Source organism: Ranitomeya variabilis, chromosome 4 (genome assembly GCF_051348905.1).
Source record: "Ranitomeya variabilis isolate aRanVar5 chromosome 4, aRanVar5.hap1, whole genome shotgun sequence".
Classification (NCBI taxonomy): Eukaryota; Metazoa; Chordata; class Amphibia; order Anura; family Dendrobatidae; genus Ranitomeya; species Ranitomeya variabilis.
The window spans coordinates 140,150,533-140,172,072 of record NC_135235.1 but is presented as its reverse complement, the minus strand read 5'-3'; the positions used below and the strand labels follow the sequence as shown (position 1 = coordinate 140,172,072).

Below are 21,540 nucleotides of genomic sequence, written 5' to 3'. Positions count from 1 at the left end.
TATAATGTTACAGGGTATATACACTAGATTCCTTGATAAGGCGTTGATCCAGGGAACTAGTCTGATTGCCGTATGTGGAGTCGGGAAGGAATTTTTTTCCCCATGGTGGAGTTACTCTTTGCCACATGGGTTTTTTTTGCCTTCCCCTGGATCAACATGTTAGGGCATGTTAGGTTAGGCTATGGGTTGAACTAGATGGACTTACAGTCTTCCTTCAACCTTAATAACTATGTAACATGAAAGCATGGATCCATCCTGCCTTGCATGGAGCATCTTTGGGATGTGCAGCCGACAAATCTGCGGCAACTGTGTGATGCCATCATGTCAATATGGACCAAAATCTCTGAGGAATGCTTCCAGCACCTTGTTGAATCTATGCCACGAAGAATTGAGGCAGTTCTGAAGGCAAAAGGGGGTCCAACCAGTTACTAGCATGGTGTACCTAATAAAGTGGCCGGTGAGTGTATATTTACAGTTGTGTGAAAAAGTGTTTGCCCCTTCCTGATTTCCTATTCTTTTGCATGTTTGTGACACTTAAATGTTTCAGATCACCAAGCAAATTTAAATATTATCCAAAGATTACACACGTAAGCACAAAATGCAGTTTTTAAATGAAGGTCTTTATTATTAAGGGAAAAAGAAATCCAAACCTACAGGGCCCTGTGTGAAAAGTGATTGCTCCCTAAACCTAATAAATGGTTTGGCCACCGTTAGCAGCATCCTTGACCTTATTTCAATTGAGATGCTGTGGCATGAAAGGTGGTTCATGCTCAGGAACCCTCCAATGTGGCTGGATTACAACAATACTGCAAAGATGAGTGCTCGAAAATATCTCCAGAGTGTTGTAAAAGACTCATTTCCAGTTGTTGCTGCTAACGGTGGCCAAACCAGTTATTAGGTTTATGGAGCAATCACTTTTTCACACAGGGCCCTGTAGGTTTGGATTTCTTTTTCCCTTAATAAGAAAAACCTTCATTTAAACACTGCATTTTGTGTTTAATCGTGTTATCTTTGTCTAATATTTAAATTTGTTTGGTGATCTGAAACATTTAAGTGTAACAAACATGCAAAAAAATAGGAAATCAGAAAGAGGGCAAATAATTTTTCATATATTTAGACTGTATATAAATATAAATGATATTGTCTCTGAGGTTTCTTTTCTCTATGCTACACAAGCCCAACTTGCAGGCTTTACTATAACTGCAGTAACACACCTTAGTTGCAACATTTGGTAAGTTGTGTAATAATTTCGTGTTCACACTGCTTCACTTTGTTAGAGCATTGTGGTGACAAGTTTATAGGTGGGCCATCAGAGTGTAGATATGCCCTCCTGAGCGGGAACTAGGCTAGGCAGACGCAGGTTCTCTGACAGAAAGCCAATAGGCAAGCGTAAAATACACAGTATATTTTACAGAAGAGATTTCCAGAAAAGTCATAGACTAGAACATTATTTAAATAAACTATATATAATAATTAGCAAATTGTCTAAGGGTGTGTCTGTGTACATGTCACCCTGCACTCAATTCTGCATGGTTCCATCAGGTTTCAGTCAAGCAGACCTAGCCAGACATGAAAGCTAAAAACTCCTCCGGCTACTCATACTTCTCTGCGCTCCCCTCAATAATAGAGGGGATGCTTCATTCCCATAGGAGGCTCCTTGTCTTTGAGTCTGCTCCTCGGTAGACCACATGTGTCAGGCCCAAAATGGTGTCCTTGAAGCTTTTACTCTGGCCTCATATCTACTTCCAACACCTCACAGATGTGGTGCGCAATCACCTCAGTACTTACAGTACACAAGTGGACCTCTGACTCACTCATAGTAACTCTTCCCAGTTTGGCTCACACACGATCACTGGCTCTCAGGCACACTCTTCTGTGACTATACTTTTCCACACTTTTCTATTTCACAGTAGTGAATACTTCTCTTAGGCCCAGGAACCTTCTCCTCCCAACTAGCACATTGTACCTTCACATGTGCCCATCCCTTGGGTAAAGATTACAATACAGACTAGATCCGACAGTTTAGCTGTCACCTGAGTTAACAGCTTCCATGTCTGACTCCGAATTGTGGGAAATCATGACTTAAATACACTCAACCACATCACAGGCTCTGTGAAAACACAGTATACTTCATACACGCAATGTACATGGCTTATTTACATGCATCCTGCCACACTTAGGACCACATTTTAGATTTGTACATTTTACACGTACATAATACAATATAAGAACAACCGCCGATATAGCACACAGAATTACAATAAGCAATATTAGTGGGGGTCCTGTCCAACTGATTGGCAGAGGAGTAACCTTCCTACAAGTTACTGGAGTAAAAATGGAGCTCTTGGCACATCACGTTTAGCTTCACCTTTCACCTCACCCTCTGCTGCTGAGCAGAATATCGACACAAAATGTATTTCTGCTGTATTCTCAGGCTATTGGTAGATGCTTATTATCAACCGTACTCGTAGGAAACAGGTGCCTCTTTTTTATCCTATATAACCAGCATAACAAAACAATAGAAATCAATGAAACATTAACATTGCATAAACTTAAGTAAAACTGAAGCTGAAGGTAAAATGTCAGATGAAAGTAACATCGTGTGACATATAGTGCATTCACAGTGCTGGATAAAATTATACAACTGGGAAGCCACTTATGTATTAATTGACACTTGTCAAGAAAAATGTCTTATATTATACGGCGCACCTCACCTGCTTGTACCGCTCAGTTCTAAAGACAAGTCCCATGTACTATACTTAAACACAATTAGAAAAGTTTGGCAACTGCTCTAACATTTTAAACACAAGTGTTTGCACATACAGCTTTGGAGAACGTGTTCCAGATACCATAAGTGGAAAATGTTCCTCATTTCTAAGTGTCATGTTATTAGTAGAAACACAATGGATGATACTGGCACATGAATAATAGAATGGGAATATAGGCCAGTAAATATAGGGACAGCAAATGCATATTGCCAACAATGACACAAAGGAGTGCTGAGGAAAATTTCATGGTGTTTATGACACCCCACTTTTTCTGGGTTGATCATTGCTTTAGCCATACCTTGTAAAAAGCAAGAATAATATGCCATAATTTCTGTGCCCATGGGATGGCAAACTAATGCACAAATTAGGAAAAGGAGGAGCGAGACTAACCCTGTGTCCATGAACCAATAACACAACTGATAGCAATATCGATATTGAAAGTTCTGTGTCAAGGATAATAGCCGGGGTGGTTGTGCAGATCCCAGGACTGTTAAAAGTTTGTCACAGATGTCACCGGAGAAATCACCCAGATCCCACCACTGCCACCAGTTTGTCAGGGGAACTCCAACCAGGCAATTGTGCAATTGACTGATGACTGATGCATAAAGCCGCGTCTGCTTCCACTACTAGACCAGTTATTGGAGAACTCACAGTGAGTGAATGGTATATACACCTATTCCAACACATGGAGTATATATAAAAGATATATATATATATATATACAGCTCTGGCAAAAATGAAGAGACCACTGCAAAATGTTCAGTTTGTCTGACTTTTCTATTCATAGGTATATTTTTGAGTAAAATGTAAATTGTTATTTTATTCTATAAACTTCTGACATCATGTCTCCGAATTTCAAAGCAATAAATTTTGTATTTTTTTTCTGAAAAAGAGAAATGGTCAAAATTAAAAAAAAAAACAGTGCTTTCAGTCCTCAAATAATGCAAAGAAAACAAGTTCATAATCACTTAGAAAAAAACATTACTAATGTATTAACTCAGGTAGAGTTCAGAAATCGATATTTTGTGGAATACCCATGATTTTTAATCACAGCTTTCATGCGTCTTGGCATGCTTTCCACCAATCTTTCACACTGCTTCTTGCGCAAAAATGTAAGCAGTTCTTCTTTGATGGAATGTGACTATCCATCATCCTCCTGATTACATTATAGAGGTTTTCAATGGGGTTCAGGTCTGGAGATTTGGTTGCCCATGACAGGGTTTTGATGTGGTGGTCTCAATTTTGCCACAGCTGTATGTATATAAATCTATCTATCTATCTATCTATCTATCTATCTATCTATCTATCTATCTATCTATCTATCTATCTTGGTACAGTCACTGCCAACTGGCAACTACACAACAACAAAGAGAGGAACCACTACTAGCTGCCACCAATCGTTTATACAGGCCAATTGGACACTCCTTCAAGGTAGCGTAAGCTTTCAGGGGTACGGTTTACAAAGAAAGAGAAACCAAGCTATTACATTTTAAATATTTATTCCAGAAAGGAAAAATCTTTCTAAAAAAATATACAAAGAGAACAGAAAAATGGGAACAAAACAATATGATATATACAATTACATAAAGTAAAAAGGAATGACAAAAGAGAATGGAAATTGCTCAGCGCTTAGCAGAGGTACTCCTGACGAAAATGAACAGAGCCTACAGTGAGCTGTACCTTCTAAGTACTGACAAATGACCAAGTTACGCCCACACAACTCACCTTTGTGAGCTCATGTGGAGGCTGTTTGTGGGATGTGCTAGGCCCTTTAGAGCTTTATGAGATCCCCAACTTTCAGGATATCTTCGACCTTGGAGGTCTCAGACAGTAGAAACTGTTGTCTTGTTCCTTATCACGATGTTACCTTTATATTCAACCCTGACCACTGGCTTTTAAAGGTCTATGAATGATTATTTGATCGGAGGAAGCTCATGCCTGTGAATCAAATGTCTCCTCTGGGTAAACTAATCACAGACTTGCCTTCTTCTCAGCAGTTCCCTGCTGTAATTAGCTGGTCACTGCCAGGTGCCCTACTTCAATGGAGACTGATGTGTCTGCTTTCTCTCTTTCTTACTTCCCCAGTTTTAATTAGTTTTTCTTTAACCCATATATTCGATATGAGATGTCTGTAAGGATTTTAATATTTCTCTACGACATTCTGTTATGGCTTAAATTAATAGAGCACTTAAAGTAATAGAACACTTTCATAATAGCATTGAAGGGGTTCTCTAGGACTTACATATTGATGTTTTATCCATATATCGCCTGGTAATGTTTGATAAGTGGGGTCTTAGGGATAGCCAAAAATCAGTACAATGAAGAGATAACAGTTCTGCAATAACTATGTCGCCTTCATTATATAATGATATACAGCTCCTTACATTGTGTTGATAGCTGGGGGCCACAAATAGAGATGAGGGAACTTGTTTGGAAAAGGTTCGCCAATCTCAAATTCGGCGTGAAACTTGTACATTCTGATTTTGTTTGGATTCCTGAGCATTTTCCTAAAAATCAGCAAAATTTGGCCATAGTTTGGTAAATGATTGAGTTTCCACTAATGCTTTTGTTAGGACTTTGGCTAGGATAGTGGTGCTGTATGATAAGCAGGGTGGACATGTTTGATGAAGGGAGGGGTTGGGGAGAGGTCAGAGGAGCCGGGGACTGTTATTCTTTTTTTTTCTTTTTAATTATCTGTGTGGAGATACCAGCAGCCAATCAGGGCGCAGAAACCAACCACAATGTCCAGACAACAAGGGCTTGTGTCATTGGCTGCCGAAGTCACATGTCCCTCTCCATATAAAAAGTGGACATGTGGCTTCAGCACCATTTTGTGAGTGTAACAGCGCAGTAAGGCTGCTGCTGTAAGTAGTGTTGAGCATTCCGATACCGCAAGTATCGGGTATCGGCCGATACTTGCGGGTATCGGAATTCCGATACCGAGATCCGATACTTTTGTGGTATCGGGTATCGGTATCGAAACAACATTAATGTGTAAAATAAAGAATTAAAATAAAAAATATTGCTATACTCACCTCTCCGACGCAGCCTGGACCTCACCGAGGGAACCGGCAGCGTTCTTTGCTTAAAATGCGCGCGTTTACTTCCTCCCGTGACGTCACGGCTTGTGATTGGTTGCGTGCCGCCCATGTGGCCGCGACGCGACCAATCACAGCAAGCCGTGACGTAATTTTCAGGTCCTCAATGCCTAATTCTAGGCATTCAGGATTTTAAAATTACGTTCCGGCTTGTGATTGGTCGCGTCGCGGTCACATGGGCGACGCGACCAATCACAAGCCGTGACATCACGGGAGGCAGGAAACGCGCGCATTTTAAAATTACGTCACGGCTTGTGATTGGTTGCGTGCCGCCCATGTGACCGCGACGCGACCAATCACAGCAAGCCGTGACGTAATTTCAGGTCCTGAATGCAGAATTAGGCATACAGGACCTGAAATTACGTCACGGCTTGCTGTGATTGGTCGCGTCGCGGCCACATGGGTGGCACGCGACCAATCACAAGCCGTGACGTCACGGAAGGAAGTAAACGCACGCATTTTAAGCAAAGAACGCTGCCGGTTCCCTCGGTGAGGTCCAGGATGCGTCGGAGAGGTGAGTATAGCAATATTTTTTATTTTAATTCTTTATTTTACACATTAATATGGATCCCAGGGCCTGAAGGAGAGTTTCTTCTCCTTCAGACCCTGGGAACCATCAGGGATACCGTCCGATACTTGAGTCCCATTGACTTGTATTGGTATCGGGTATCGGTATCAGATTAGATCCGATACTTTGCCGGTATCGGCCGATACTTTCCGATACCGATACTTTCAAGTATCGGACGGTATCGCTCAACACTAGCTGTAAGTAGTCAGATAGTTAGCTAAGCAGTTTATTCTCAGCTAGTTCAGATAGATAGGATCCTGTGTAAAATTGAACTTCCAGCATATAAATCTGGAGTGCTAATTCTGTGGTGCAGCCAAAAGTCACCAATTCAGCATATAAATTCATACTGCTGCTGATCCTGTGCTACAGCGACCAGTAATCACTTCAGAATATAAATCCGTCGTGCTAACTGTGTGGTCCCGCCATCAGTCCACATTTCAGCATATCGATCTTTTGTGCTAATTGTGCGGTCCAGCCACCGGTCCACATTTCAGCATATAAATCCTTTGTCCTAATTCTGTGGTCCAGCCACACTATCTCAGCAAATAAATACTGATTGTTAATATAGTGACAGGCCTAAGTGTCATGATCCAATTCTGAGTTTATGTTCAGCTGTCTTGTCTCTGGACTGGTCATGTGGGAGTTAATCCCCTCTGCCTCACTTTGAAGCTGGCTGAGCTATTTAAGTCCTCTGCAGCCTGTGGGCCAGTGTCAGCTATAGTTCATGCTGCATGGCTTGAGCACCTGATCTGTTCACTTGTACTAGTGTTCCTTTTTTGCCTCTGACTGCCTGTACCCATTTATGACTTGTTCTGACCTCTGGCTTGTATCCCGACTTCATCTTACGTCTCATGTTTTGGTTACCACGTTCCCGGTAGGCTCTGACTACTTGTTTGTCCCCGACTATTCTTCTGACTTCCCCTGTGTACTGCACATCTCTCTGTGTATGACATTGGCTTGTGACTTCTCTTTCATTACCTGTGACACCTGTGTTGCTGTTCAGTATTGCTGCGCTGTGTGTACAACCTCTCTTCCTTAACCAGCACCCCCTGGTGGAGGTTGCACTATACTGCACTGCAGCAGCACATTACACTAGGGTTGTGAAGCAGCTGGTTAAAAGAAGGGATTGGTACATCCAATATGAGTGGAAGAAAGCAAGGTTGTGGTGGAAGGGGGAATAGGCTTGGAGTTAGAGGTGTACATTGGCTAGGTAGCAATGTTACTTAAAGCTGTACTGAACGAACACCGGCTCATCCTATCCAAAGACAACTGAAAACTTCTATTACTGGATGGGCTACTCGACTCCCTTTCATTAGCAACCGCACAGATGTACGCCTACTAGATAATTTTTTGAAATGTGGACACTCTCCATCTGTTGGGTCTCAATCTGATGGGTCTCCATCTGGTGGGTTGCCTATAGTGGAAGGGGTTTCAAAGCCCCATTATACTATTTCTACTCTGGGAAAATTGATTCCACTTTAGTGGTGTGTTGCAATATTTTTTTTAAATGTTTGTACTCCTAGTTTTCTTCATGTGTGTTGCCTGAACTTGGAAGGGCTCTCAGAGCACCAGGCCTACGTGTGTCAATCATTCACCTGTTACTGATCAATGTTTAAGCTAAAAATGCTGGTCCAAGCCCTATCCCAGGCGCTGTCCCATGCATCCATGCTGTGCAATTATACTATTTGTTTTCTGGGTCAATTGATACCACTTTTCCTGGTGTCTGCCCCTAATTTGAGCTGTTGTTTTGGCAGCTTTTTGGCCTCCCTGAAGGTGTTGTCTATGCATTTGGTTTTGCCTCCCATTGAATTCAATGGGGTTCGGGTGTGTTTGATGAACTGTTCAATGAACATCAGGCAGTTTGCTGAACCGAACCAAACTACAATAGTAGTCTACAAAGCTGATATTTGTGCCACCTGCATCTGGCTAGGCAGAAAAGCAGTTTGAGCTGTTAAATGAGGCATCAGGACTCCCAGCACAGCAGGCCTACACAGGTCCCTCACTCACTTCTTAATTTCAACTGAATTTCAAAACTGTGAATGCTGGCCCAGACCCTGCCTCATGCATGGCCCATGCCTCACTGCTGCGCCATTAAAAATTTGTACTGTGGGTCAATTTATGGCACTTTTCCTGGTCTCTGACAATAATTTTTGGAAATGTTTGGACTCCAAGTTGGTTCTCCTTCATATGTGTTGCCTGAATTTGGCAGGGTATACAGTACAGCAGGCCTACACCGGTCCCTCACCCACCTCTTAATTTCAACTTAATTTGAAAGCTGTAGATGCTGGTCCAGACCCTGTCTTGTGCATGGCCCATGCCTGAGTGCTGCACCATTATAACATTTCTAGTGTGGGTCAATTGTTGCCACTTTTCCTGATGTCTGCCCCTAATTTTTGTAAATGTTTGGCCTCTAAGTTAGGTCTCCTTCATGTGTGTTGCCTGAATTTGGCATGGCACTCAGAGCACTAGGCCTACATGTGTAAATCAGTCACCTGTTACTGATCAATGTTTAAGCTAGAAATACTGGCCCAAGCCCTGTCCCAGGCCCTGTATCATGTCCCTATTTGGACTTTGGGTCAATTGATGTCAATTTTCCTGGTGTCTGCCACTAATGTGAGCTGTTTTGGCAGCTTTTGGGCCCCCAAAAAGGTGTTGTCTATGCGTTTGGCTTTTACTCCCATTGAATTCAATAGGGTTCGGATAAGTACGGCGAACTGTTTGGCGAACATTGGGAAGTTCGCCGAGCAGAATCAAACATTAAAAGTTTTGCTCATCTCTAGTCACAGACTAGATCCAATTGATCAAATCCTGGTGAATAATCCTAAGGGTGCATATACATTTGCCGATATGAGGGAGTGTTCCTAGAAGCATGAGTTTTGCGATAATTGGCCAGGTCAAAGCACGCGTCAAACATGCAGAATGCTCAGTCATGGGATGAAATGCTCTATAACTGTGCTTAAATATCATCTTTCTTGGCAGCACACGTCCCATTTACACAGGATGATGTGCTGCCAAGAACAGTTACCGTCTAGGGGCACAGAAAGATATATTATGAATTGTTCTCTTCAGATGAAAAGTGCAATTAGCCTGTCAAAACACTATTAATAGACTGCCAAACAGCTTCTATGTAGCCAATAGGCAGTCATTTAATAGTCATGGCAAATGCAGTATGAATACACCCTAAGGATAGCTCTCAAAGTTTAAAGATATGAAGAACCCCTTTAAACTTCACTATTAGAATGAGACAGCTACAGTGGTATGTAAAAGTTTGGGCACCCTGGTCAAAATTTCTGTTTTTGTGAACAGTTAAGCAAGTTGAAGATATAATGATTTCTAAAAGGCCTAAAGTAAAAGATGATACATTTCCTTTGTATTTAGGCAAAAAAAAAAAATTTTCATCTTTAACATCTTAAAAATTACAAAAACAAAAATGGGCTGATGCAAAAGTTTGGTGCACAGTGGAGATTTGTGTACTCAGATAACTTTGACCAAGGTTTTAGACCTTAATTAGCCTGTTAGGGTTATGGCTTGCTCACTATCATCATTTAAAAAAGGCCAGGTAATGCAAATTTCCCAGTTTTATAAAAATCCAGCCTCCTCTAAGGCCGGCGTCACACTAGCGAGTTTTACGGACGTATGAGCGCATAAACTACGCCCGTAAAATTCGCATTACACACGGCCCAATGAATCTCTATGGCCCAGCTCATATCTGCCGTATATTATGCATCCGTAATATACGGTCTTGTACGGCCGTAGAAAATCGCAGCATGCTGCGTTTGTCACCGTATTGCGCAAAAAAATCGCCAATGAAAGTCTATGGGGGCGAGAAAAATACAGATTCCACATGGACCAGCAGTGTGACTTGCGAGAAATACGCAGCGGTGTTAGTGAAAAGCCGGTAATTCAATTGCCGGCTTTTCATTTTACAGGCAGGAGCTGTGCTAATGCACTCGCTCGTGCCTGTAAACCCCGGGTGCTGAAAGGAAAGCTGGGTGATCTGTACTTACAATGAGTCGCGGTGATGCGCCCTCTGCTGGATGTCCTCATGAACTAGAGCATTGGAAAAGTTCCCACGCTCGAGTTCATATGAGGACATCCAGCAGAGGGAGCCTCACCGCGACTCAATGTAAGTACAGATCACCCAGCTTTCCTTTCAGCACCCGGGGTTTACAGGCACGAGCGAGTGCATTAGCACAGCTCCTGCCTGTAAAATGATTTAACCCCTTCAGATGGATTTACTTCGTGGGACGTGACAGATCAACAGAAGGTATGTATATTGTTGGTTTATTATTTTTCCAAGCGAGGGTCTTCAGGTGGATTGAGAGAGCAATAAAATATTAAAACAACCTGTGTGTTTATTTCATTAAAATACTTTTTAATAATGTGTGTGTGTTTTTTTTAACCCTTTCATACAATTGGATTAATAATGGATAGGTGTCATAATTGACGCCTCTCCATTATTAATCTGGCTTAATGTCACCTTACAATAGCATGGTGGCATTAACCATTCATTACCCCATATCCCACCGCTACACGGGAGTGGGAAGAGAGTGGCCAAGTGCCAGAATAGGCGCATCTTACAGATGTGCCTTTTCTGGGGTGGCTGGGGGCAGATGTTTGTAGCCACGGGGGGGCCAATAACCATGGTCCCTCTCTAGGCTATTAATATCTGCCCTCAGTCACTGGCTTTACCACTCTGGCGGAGAAAATTGCGCGGGAGCCCACGCCAATTTTTTCCGCCATTTAACCCTTTATTTTAGCAGCTACAGCACCCAAATTTTGCACATACACACTACTAACATTAGTAGTGTGGAATATGCAAAAAAAAGGGGGATATGAGATGGTTTACTGTATGTAAACCATGTCTCATATCCTGTCGGGTTTGGGAAGGAGAAATGAGAAGCTGGCAATTGAATTACCGGCTTTTCACATATATCGCGCTGAATTAAATATAAATACAGAATATATATATATGTGTCTCAATGACATATATATATATATATATATATATATATATATATATATATACTGTATATATGTTTTAACGAACATTTGAGCACATAAATCCATTAGATGTCGGTTTTGCAAGCCTGCGAGAAAATATCGCAGTACGGATGCCATACGGATTACATACAGAGAATGCCATGCGCAAAATACGCTGACACACCCTGCCTACGGATGACATACGGACCACTATTTTGGGGACTTTTCTGCGTATTACGGCCGTATAAAATGTACCGTATTGTCTTACGCTGAGTGTGACGCTGGCCTAATGTTGTGCCAAAAAAAAACAACCATGGGTTCTTCTTTTAAGTTGCCCTTTTCTCAGTTCTTAATGCAATTAAGAAATGGCTGTTAACAGGAACAGTTGAGGCCAAGATAAGGTCTGGAAGACCAAGAGAAATTTCAGTGAGAGTTGCTCGTAGGATTTCTAGAGAGGCAAATCAGAACCCTCGCTTGACTTCAAAAGACTGTCAGAAAGATTTAGCAGACTCTGGAGTTGTGCTACATTGTTCTTCTGTTCAGAAACACCTGCACTAATATGACCTTCATGGAAGAGTCATCAAAAGAAAATCTCTCCTGCATCCTCACCATAAAATTTAGAGTCAGAACTATGCTAAAGAACATCTGAACAAGCCTGATGCATATTGGAATCAAATCCTTTGGATCAATGAGGTTAAAATAGAACTCTTTGGCCTCAATGATCAAAGGTATGTGTGCATAAAAAGAGCACAGAATTTCAGGAAAAGAACATCTTTCCAACCATGAATCATGTGGGTGGATTAATCATACTTTGGGGTTTTTTGTGTTGCAGCCAATGGCAAAGGTAGTGCAGCGCCCCAGAGTCCTGGTCGTTGCAGTATTGTCGCTTTTCCACCAAGGGGAGTGATGGTACGTCTGATGGTACTAAAGGAGTTCACCTGACCAGGTATCACAGTCACACACTACACTTCACACTCCGGCCACCAGGGGGAGCAAAAGGTTCTATCTATATGGCCACTCCTCACACTCGGGTAAAACTTGGGGTTGGATAGGAAATTAGTCAAGAAGCTACCTGGGTTTGACCCAGAGAAGACCTGTCAGGCAGACAGAGAGAGAAGGAGGAACATCGGAGCTGTAGACAGAGGTCCCTGTCAGGGGTGGGATCCTGATAGAGACATAGCAGGAGATAGAACGTTACGGAGCTGCGCCTGCACCTCATTGCGGCAGCATCCTAAGAAAGGACAAGAAGCGAAGTATATTGTGGAGAAGTGAGAAATGAGATCACAGCACAAGGAGATAACACCAGGAGGAGTCCTGCCTTAAGATCGGCAACATCCTTCTGAGGCACGTAGGCGGTGGCCGGAACACCGAGGGAGTAATTGGCTTTACGCATTACTTTGAAACACGGCAGGACAGTTCAATTCCAAGTTGGCTGCCCGACCTTAATACCTAATGAAGACAACGGAGGCAAATTGTGGGAGAGGGGCGTCACTAGGGTCCCTATAAAATAGCTCCAGGCCTACCCCGTCATACGGGTCGTCCTAGCCATACCATCTGGGGGACAGAGAGAGAACATCAGAAATATACACGAGAGTTGTGAGGACTATCCCGTGGTGCTCAGCAGGGAGGTACTACAACACACAGGTGCTAGTAGGAAGTCTACTGATTTCCACCTGCAAAGGGAACTCTGGATGTGCCTTCGGACCGGCCGGACTTAGCCTGCCCTGTGAACAGTGCTCTGGACTGTGGACGTGGAAGTCTTCAGTAAAAGGTAAAGAGACTGCAACCTTTGTGTCTTACAACATCCACCATTACCACCTACTCATCAAGGGAAGCTAGAGTGCCCCCAGACGCAGGGCCGCGGGGTACTGTTATGACCCCAATGGCGAGGGTCTCAGAGGAACGTGGAAGTCTGCAGAATACAAAAATCCAGCTCATAGGGCAGTGGTAACTGGGTTGACCATATATCTACTCCTAACGCCAACACTAGAAGTAGCCGGGGATCATTCCTACGTTGATTCTAGATGACACGCGCCAGCCGGAGAATCTAGCTACCCCTAGTAGAGGAAAACAAAGACCTTTCTTGCCTCCAGAGAAGGGGACCCCAAAGCTGGATAGAAGCCCCCCACAAATAATGACGGTGAGGTAAGAGGAAATGACAAACACAGAAATGAACCAGGTTTAGCACAGAGAGGCCCGCTTACTGATAGCAGAATAAAGAAAGGTAACTTATATGGTCAACAAAAACCCTATCAAAATCCACACTGGAAATTCAAGAACCCCCGAACCGTCTAACGGTCCGGGGGGAGAACACCAGCCCCCCTAGAGCTTCCAGCAAAGGTCAGGATATAGTTTGGGAACAAGCTGGACAAAAATACAAAACCAAAACAAATAGCAAAAAGCAAAAGGCAGACTTAGCTGATATAACTGGAACCAGGATCAGTAGACAAGAGCACAGCAGACTAGCTCTGATAACTACGTTGCCAGGCATTGAACTGAAGGTCCAGGGAGCTTATATAGCAACACCCCTAACTAACGACCCAGGTGCGGATAAAAGGAATGACAGAAAAACAGAGTCAAAAAACTAGTAACCACTAGAGGGAGCAAAAAGCAAATTCACAACAGGGTACTCAGTACCGGGCCTCTCTGTCTCAGTCCTGGGGTTGTCACGGGGGCTAGACCTGGTCCGTGACCCTGCTAAGGGGCGTCCAATGAAAGGTGTGATGGTGGTGCGTGGTGCAAGGCTCGATGAATAACGAGTACACAGGGTTGCAGTCTCTTTACCTCTTTACTGAAGGCTTCAGGATCCGCAATCCAGAGTACTGCTAACATGGCTGGCTGAGACCGGCGGGTCCGAAGGCACATCCAGAGTTCCCTTTGCAGGTGGAAATCAGTGCCTACCTTCTAGCGCCTGTGTGTTGTAGTGCCTCCCTGCTGAGTACCACGGGATAATCCTCACAACTGTTGTGTCTGTTTCTGATGTTCTTCTCTCACAACTCGTATCTATTCTGATGTTCTTTTCCGTCCCCCAGATGATATGGATAGGACGCACCCGTATGATGGGTAGGCCTGGAGTTCTTCCGGGACCCTAGCGTCATCCCTCTCCCACAATTGCCCCCTATGTCTGCTTAGGTGATTTAGGTGAGACAGCCAACATAAAATTAACTGTCCTGCCGCTGTTTGAAGTATTGCTTGGAGCCTAATACTTCCTCGGCGTTCCGGCCACCGGCTACGCGCCTCAGTAGGATGTTGCCTCGATCTTACGGCACGACTCCTATTGGCTTTATCTCCTTTTTGCTGCGATCTCATTTCTCACTTCTCCACAATAAACCTCGCTTCGTTTCCTTTCTTAGGATGCCACCACAACGGGTGCAAGGCGCGGCTCCGTAACGTTCTGTTCTGTTCGCTAGGCCACTGTCAGTATCCCACCCCTGACAGAGACCCCCCTGAATCTTCCCCTGCAACACCCTCTGCCACAGGATGTTGCCTGGATCCAACCCAGTCAGCTTCTGACTAACTTCCTATCCAACCCCAGATTGTGAGGAGTGGCCTAATGCATAGACTTTGCTCCCCCTGGTGGCCAGAATGTGAAGTGTAAAGTGTGACTGTGATACCTGGTCAGGTGAACTCCTTAAGTGCCATCAGAAGTACCATCACTCCCCTTAGCGGCGGAGCGTCAGTACTGCAACGACCAGGACTCTGGGGCGCTGCAAAGCCATGGGGACATACTTCACTTGTGGGAAGGTATAACATCTAGCTGCCATTCCATCACCCCAGCGGACCCCTAGCAGCGTCGGTCACCCTGACTGAACACCACAGGTGGCGTCACGAACACTTGACAAACTACACCTTTGATTGGGCTCCCCTTAGCAGGGCCATGGACCGGGTCGGGCCACCGTGACATCCCCAGAACCGAGACAGAGGGATCTGGTACCGAGTACCCCACTGCCCTGCGCCTGGGGGCGATCCAGTAACATTTCATTTAAAGAGAGAAAAATGGATTCAATGACATTTCAATAAATTCTTGATGCAAACATAAAACCACATGAAAAAAGCTGAAGTTGATAAGAGGATGACTTCTACAAAGGGATAATGATCCTAAACACATGTCAAAATCCACAATAGAATACCTCAAAAGGAGCAAGCTGAAGGTTTTACAATGTCCATCACAGTCCCCTTGAACATAATTAAAAATCTGTGGCTAGACCTCAAAAGAGCAGTGGATGCAAGACAACCCATGAATGAAAATCCCTCAAACAAGAATTGAAAGGCTCTTGTCTGGCTATAAAAAGTGTTTACAAGCTGTGATACTTGCAAAAGGGGGTGCTACTAGGTACTAGCCATGCAGGGTGAACAAACTTTTGCATCGGCCCATTTTTCCTTTTGTTATTTTTAAAATGAAAAATATGAAAATAAACTGCTCAAAAAAAAATAAAGGGAAAACATAAACAACACACTATAACTCCAAGTAAATCAAACTTCTGTGAAATCAAACTGTCCACTTAGGAAGCAACACTGTTTGACAATCAATTTCACATGCTGTTGTGCAAATGGAATAGACAGCAGAGGGAAATTATTGGCAATTATCAAGACACACTCAATAAAGGAGTGGTTCTGCAGGTGGGGACCACAGACCACATCTCAGTACCAATGCTTTCTGGATGATGTTTTGGTCACTTTTGAATGTTGGTTTTGCTTTCACACTCGTCGTAGCATGAGACAGACTCTACAACCCACACAAGTGGCTCAGGTAGTGCAGCTCATGCAGGACGGCACATCAATGTGAGCTGTGGCAAGAAGGTTTGCTGTGTCTGTCAGCTTAGTGTCCAGAGGCTGGAGGCGCTACCAAGAGACAGGCCAGTACACCAGGAGACGTGGAGGGGGCCGTAGGAGGGCAACAACCCAGCAGCAGGACCACTACCTCAGCCTTTGTGCAAGGAGGAACAGGAGCAGCACTGCTAGAACCCTGCAAAATGACCTCCAGCAGGCCACAAATGTGCATGTGTCTGCACAAACGGTTAGCAACTGACGCCATGAGGATGGTCTGAGTGTCCGACGTCCACAGATGGGGGTTGTGCTCACAGCCCAACACCATGCAGGACACTTGGCATTTGACACAGAACACCAGGATTGGCAAATTCGCCACTGGTGCCCTATGCTCTTCACAGATGAAAACAGGTTCACACTGAGCACATGTGACAGACGTGACAGAGTCTGGAGATGCTGTGGAGAGCGATCTGCTGCCTACAACATCCTTCAGCATGACCGATTTGGCAGTGTGTTATGATCTGGTGGCCTAAGAGCAGCATGAGACGTACTCTGGAGAAGGTGGTACCTGTACTGACCGCAGACCCTGAACTTAACACCGCAACTAGAAGTAGCCGTGGAATGTACCTATCACTCCCTAGACATCTCGACACAGCCGGAGGACTAATTACCCCTAGAGATAGAAAAGGGAAAACTATCTTGCCTCAGAGAAAATCCCCAAAGGATAGACAGCCCCCCACAAATATTGACTGTGAGAGGAGAGGGAAAAAACATACACAGACTGAAATCAGAATTTAGCAAAGGAGGCCACTTCTAGCTAAATAGAAAGGATAGGACAGAGTACTATGCGGTCAGTATTAAAACACTAGAAAATATCCACCACAGAAAATACAAAATCTCCACAGCTAACTAAAGAGATGGAGGGTATATTTGCATCTCCAGAGATACCAGCTTGGCTAAACAAATCCTTATACAGACCAAGCTGGACAAGACAAAAACATGGAAAATAACTGAACAATAAGGCCACAGCATGTGGACAGCAAAAATCAAGGCCAGAACTTATCTTGGTTGAAATGAACAGCAAAGCAGGAGAGACCAGGAGGGATGTGAATCCTCCAGGAAAAATGGACAACTGGCACTGACTAAAGGGTCAAGCAAGACTAAATAGCCCAGTCAGAATTGCAGAAAGTGAACACACCTGATAAATGCTGCGATTCAGAGACAGCAGTGCTACCACTTATAACCACCGGAGGGAGCCCAAGAGCAGAATTCACAACAGCAGTGGGTCAGTAATGGTGTGGGGAGGCATTTCTTTGGTGGGCCACACAGCCCTCCATGTGCTTGCCAGAGGTAGCCTGACTGCCATTAGGTACCGAGATGAGATCCTCAGACCCCTTGTGAGACCATATGCTGGTGCGGTTGGCCCTGGGTTCCTCCTAATGCAGGACAATGCCAGACCTCATGCTCCTGGAGTGTGTCAGCAGTTCCTGCAAGATGAAGGCATTGAAGCTATGGACTGGCCCGCCCATTCCCCAGACCTGAATCCAATTGAACACATCTGGGACATCGTTGCACCACAGACTGTCCAGGAGTTGGCGGATGCTTTAGTCCAGGTCTGGGAGGAGATCGCTCAGGAGACCATCTGCTGCCTCATCAGGAGCATGCCCAGGCATTGCAGGGAGATCATACAGTCACATGGAGGCCACACACACTACAGAGCATAATTTCCTGTCTTGAGGCATTTCCACGTCTTGAGGCATTTCCACTGAAGTTGGATCAGCCTGTAACTTCATTTTCCACTTTGATTTTGAGCATCATTCCAACTCCAGACCTCCGTGGGATATTAGTTGTTATTTACGTTGATCATTTTTAGGTTTTATTGTTCTCAACATATTCCACTATGTAATGAATAAAGATTTTCAACTGGAATATTTCATTCAGTGATATCTAGGATGTGGGATTTTAGTGTACCTATTAGTGATTATTTCATCATCAACTTCCTTAACTGTTCACAATAACATTAATTTTGACTGTGGGTATCCAAGCATTTACATGCCACTGTATCATACACCATAAAGTGCATATTCAATATTGCTTTATTGCTGATTTTTTTTAATGTAAATTACCAGTGTTAACATAACATAATGTAAAACAGTTTGATTCACCTGTTATGTGTTGCTATGTAGATGTCCTATGAATATAGTTGAATGGGACTTGCTTGTTCAGACTTCTGCAAAACACAGAACAATACATTTTAATTTGGGTGACGTTACCATAGAACCCTGCCTGGAAAACACAACACTATTAAGTCAGAGGCACAGAGGATAACAATGCTCACAGGACCCTGAGCATCATGAAATGACAATGAAACACATTCCTGTTCCTCTCCTTACACAATTTTCAACTGTCATAGTACATGTGCATTTCTGGAACCATGTCCTGTGGTCTGATGAGATCAAGATAAACTTATTTGATTCAGATGGTGTCAAGCATGTGTGGCATCAACTAGGTGAGGAGTAAAAAGACAAGTCTATCTTGCCTACAGTCAAACATGGTGGTGGGAGTGTCATGGTTTACAGCTGCATGAGTGCAGCCAGCTGTGGGGAGCTACAATTCATTGAGGAAGCCATGAATTCCAACATGTACTGTAACATACTGAAGCAGAGTATGATCCCCTCCTTTCGGGATCATTTTGAACTCACTTTTAGGATATACTGTATAACATGTATCCACCCCAAATTAATATTCCTCATGCTCAATCTCACACAAATCTTTTTCTAGGTTTTTCGTGCCAGGAACTAATTTTTATTATCTAATATTTTTTTCTTATTTGTCAGGATGCCTTTAAAATTTGATGCCGTATGTCTCCCTGCACTGCATTGTAATGCACCTATGAGCCATTCATTTGAAGGACATTCCTTGGAATTACTGTATGAAGATTTCCTCCATTATCTAAATACTGCACACTGAATTAGCCCTATTACTCCCAGAATCCTTTTTATCCCTCATTCCAAAATCATGTAATCAATTAAAAAAAATAGGACTATGCACACATACATATTGTATAAAATAGATCATGAACTATGGTAAATTTACATTAAGACACGTTGCGTACCTTTAAAAAGAACAGGTAGTACAGCACTCAAACTTCCACATTTTATAAAAAAAGAATAGTTGTTTTATTGAATCCTTTAAAAATATCACAATAAAAACAAAACATCCTGGCAATAGTAAAGTTTAATCGCCTTCGCATTTCGAACCATCGGCTCTTAGCCACAGTCACAGGAGGGAAATTTTCTTTTTAGTGTGCCTTAACATATTACCTTATATATATATTAGATGGCTGTAGGGCGAACAATGCATCAGCTGATAGTCTCTCATGTGATCGGTAGTCCAAAATCGGACATGCATGATCGACATCCCCAGCGACCATCAGTCGGTCGGTGCCCCCATACACATTAAACTGTTGGACCAACGCATTGATATCAGCAGGTCTGGCCAACATTAGTCTAATGTGTATGAGGGCAAAGGACCTTGTCACGGTGGCACGGGGTCAGGTCTTAAAAACCTCCTAAAGTGAACCCTCAGTACCGCGACAACAAACCTCCCCAGGATGAGCTAACCAGGTGGACCACCCCCTATACAGGGAGCCTTAGGGGCAGACCCGGGGGAGACTATTGCTACGGAAGCTGATACTCGGGGACAGAAAGTAGGAGCGGAGAAGACGCTGAACAGGCTGAAACGGAGACACAGGGCAAGCAGTATAGTGGTAACACAGAACAGGCAGGGATAGATGCACTAAACAGAGCAAGGTATGGCGGACACACAGGACAGAGCAGGGTAAGACGGACGCCCAGGGCAGAGCAAGATATGGCGAACACATGAGACAAAGCAAGGTATAGCGAGACCTGGGTCAGATGAGGACAAATGATAATCAGGCAATGAGTAGGAGGAGAGGCTACCTGATATAGTAGAGTTGCGCAGCACTTCCGGGTCAAGAGCCCTCCAGATCAGGGGGAGGAGGAGCGGAGAGAGCGAGGACCCGCCAGAGGGAGTACGCGTGCGCCGACAGCGCAGATGTCAGGAGAAGTGCACACGTGCCGGAGTCTAGAACCAGGATCCGGTGAGGAAGGAAGGAGAGAGGAAACCAGGCGGCGCGCAGACGGACCGGGAGCGCGCAGAGACGAACGCGCACGCCGGAAGAAGACCCAGCAGGAGCTGCAGCAGCGGCGCGCCGGGACAGTTAAGTATAAGAAGATGCAGGAGACGCGACAGTACCCCCCTCCTTACGCCCCTCCCTCCTAAGCTTAGAAAGAAACTTAGCAAGAATTCAAGGAGCCTGGATGTTCTATCGAGGTTCCCAAGATCTCTCCTCAGGACCAAAGCCCTTCCAATCAATTAAAAAGAGGGTCCTACCTCGAGATTTCTTCATAGCCGGTATGTCCTTAACTTCAAAGACATCTTGAGCGGAAATGGGTACAGGCAACTGACCAGTGGTAGGGTGAAATTGGTTGAATACGACTGGCTTGAGCAGAGAAACGTGAAATGAATTTGGAATGCGAAGCGAGGCGGGTAACCTTAACTTGTAAACAACATCATTAATGCGCGCTAACACCTCAAATGGACCGATATACCGTGGACCTAACTTATACGAAGGGATCTTAAGCCGAATAAACTTGGAAGATAACCACACTTTATCACCAGGTTGAAAAGACGGAGAATCCAGACGCCTCTTGTCGGCGTGTTTTTTAATTCTGTGTCCAGCTCGTTCGAGTGCGGTTTTGGTCTCCTGCCAGACCCTAGAAAACTCCTCGGACAGAAGATCGGCCGCCGGCACACCCGAGGCAGGGAGTACTGGCAGAGGAACACTAGGATGTTGCCCATAGACAACAAAGAAAAGAGACTTGGAAGAAGATTCATTAATGTGGTTGTTGTATTCAAACTCGGCCCAAGGAAGTAGAATAGACCAGTCATTTTGATGAATGTTTGAGAAATGACAAAGGTAGGCAACCAGGATTTGATTGGTGCGTTCTGCCTGACCATTAGTTTGAGGGTGGTAGGCAGAGGAGAAGTCCAAAGTCACATCCATTAGTTTGCATAATGCACGCCAGAAGTGTGAGGTGAATTGAACTTCTCTGGCCGAAACTATGTGCTGAGGAATGCCGTGAATTCGAAAAACATGAGTGATGAAGATCTTAGCCAATTCGGGAGCAGAAGGTAAACCTGGAAGAGGAACGAAATGAGCCATCTTGGAAAATCGATCCACGACTACAAAGATAACTGTATGACCAGAGGATCGAGGCAGTTCAGTAATAAAGTCCATTGCAAGGTGTCACCAAGGAGACGAGGGAACTGG

General features: G+C 44.1%; 1 protein-coding gene across 5 annotated transcripts in view; it reads right to left on the bottom strand.

The window, feature by feature from the left end:
* The window catches only part of TBATA (thymus, brain and testes associated), a 90,800-nt gene that overhangs the window by 57,074 nt on the left and 12,186 nt on the right, over positions 1-21,540 (bottom strand). For 4 of the 5 annotated variants that reach the window (XM_077259298.1, XM_077259300.1, XM_077259301.1 and 1 more), the window contains exon 2: positions 18,350-18,414. The exons of the other annotated variant lie outside the window; for it this stretch is intronic. The gene's annotated coding sequence lies outside the window, so the exon portion shown is untranslated. The remainder of the gene's footprint in view (positions 1-18,349; positions 18,415-21,540) is intronic. 5 annotated transcript variants of the gene reach the window in all.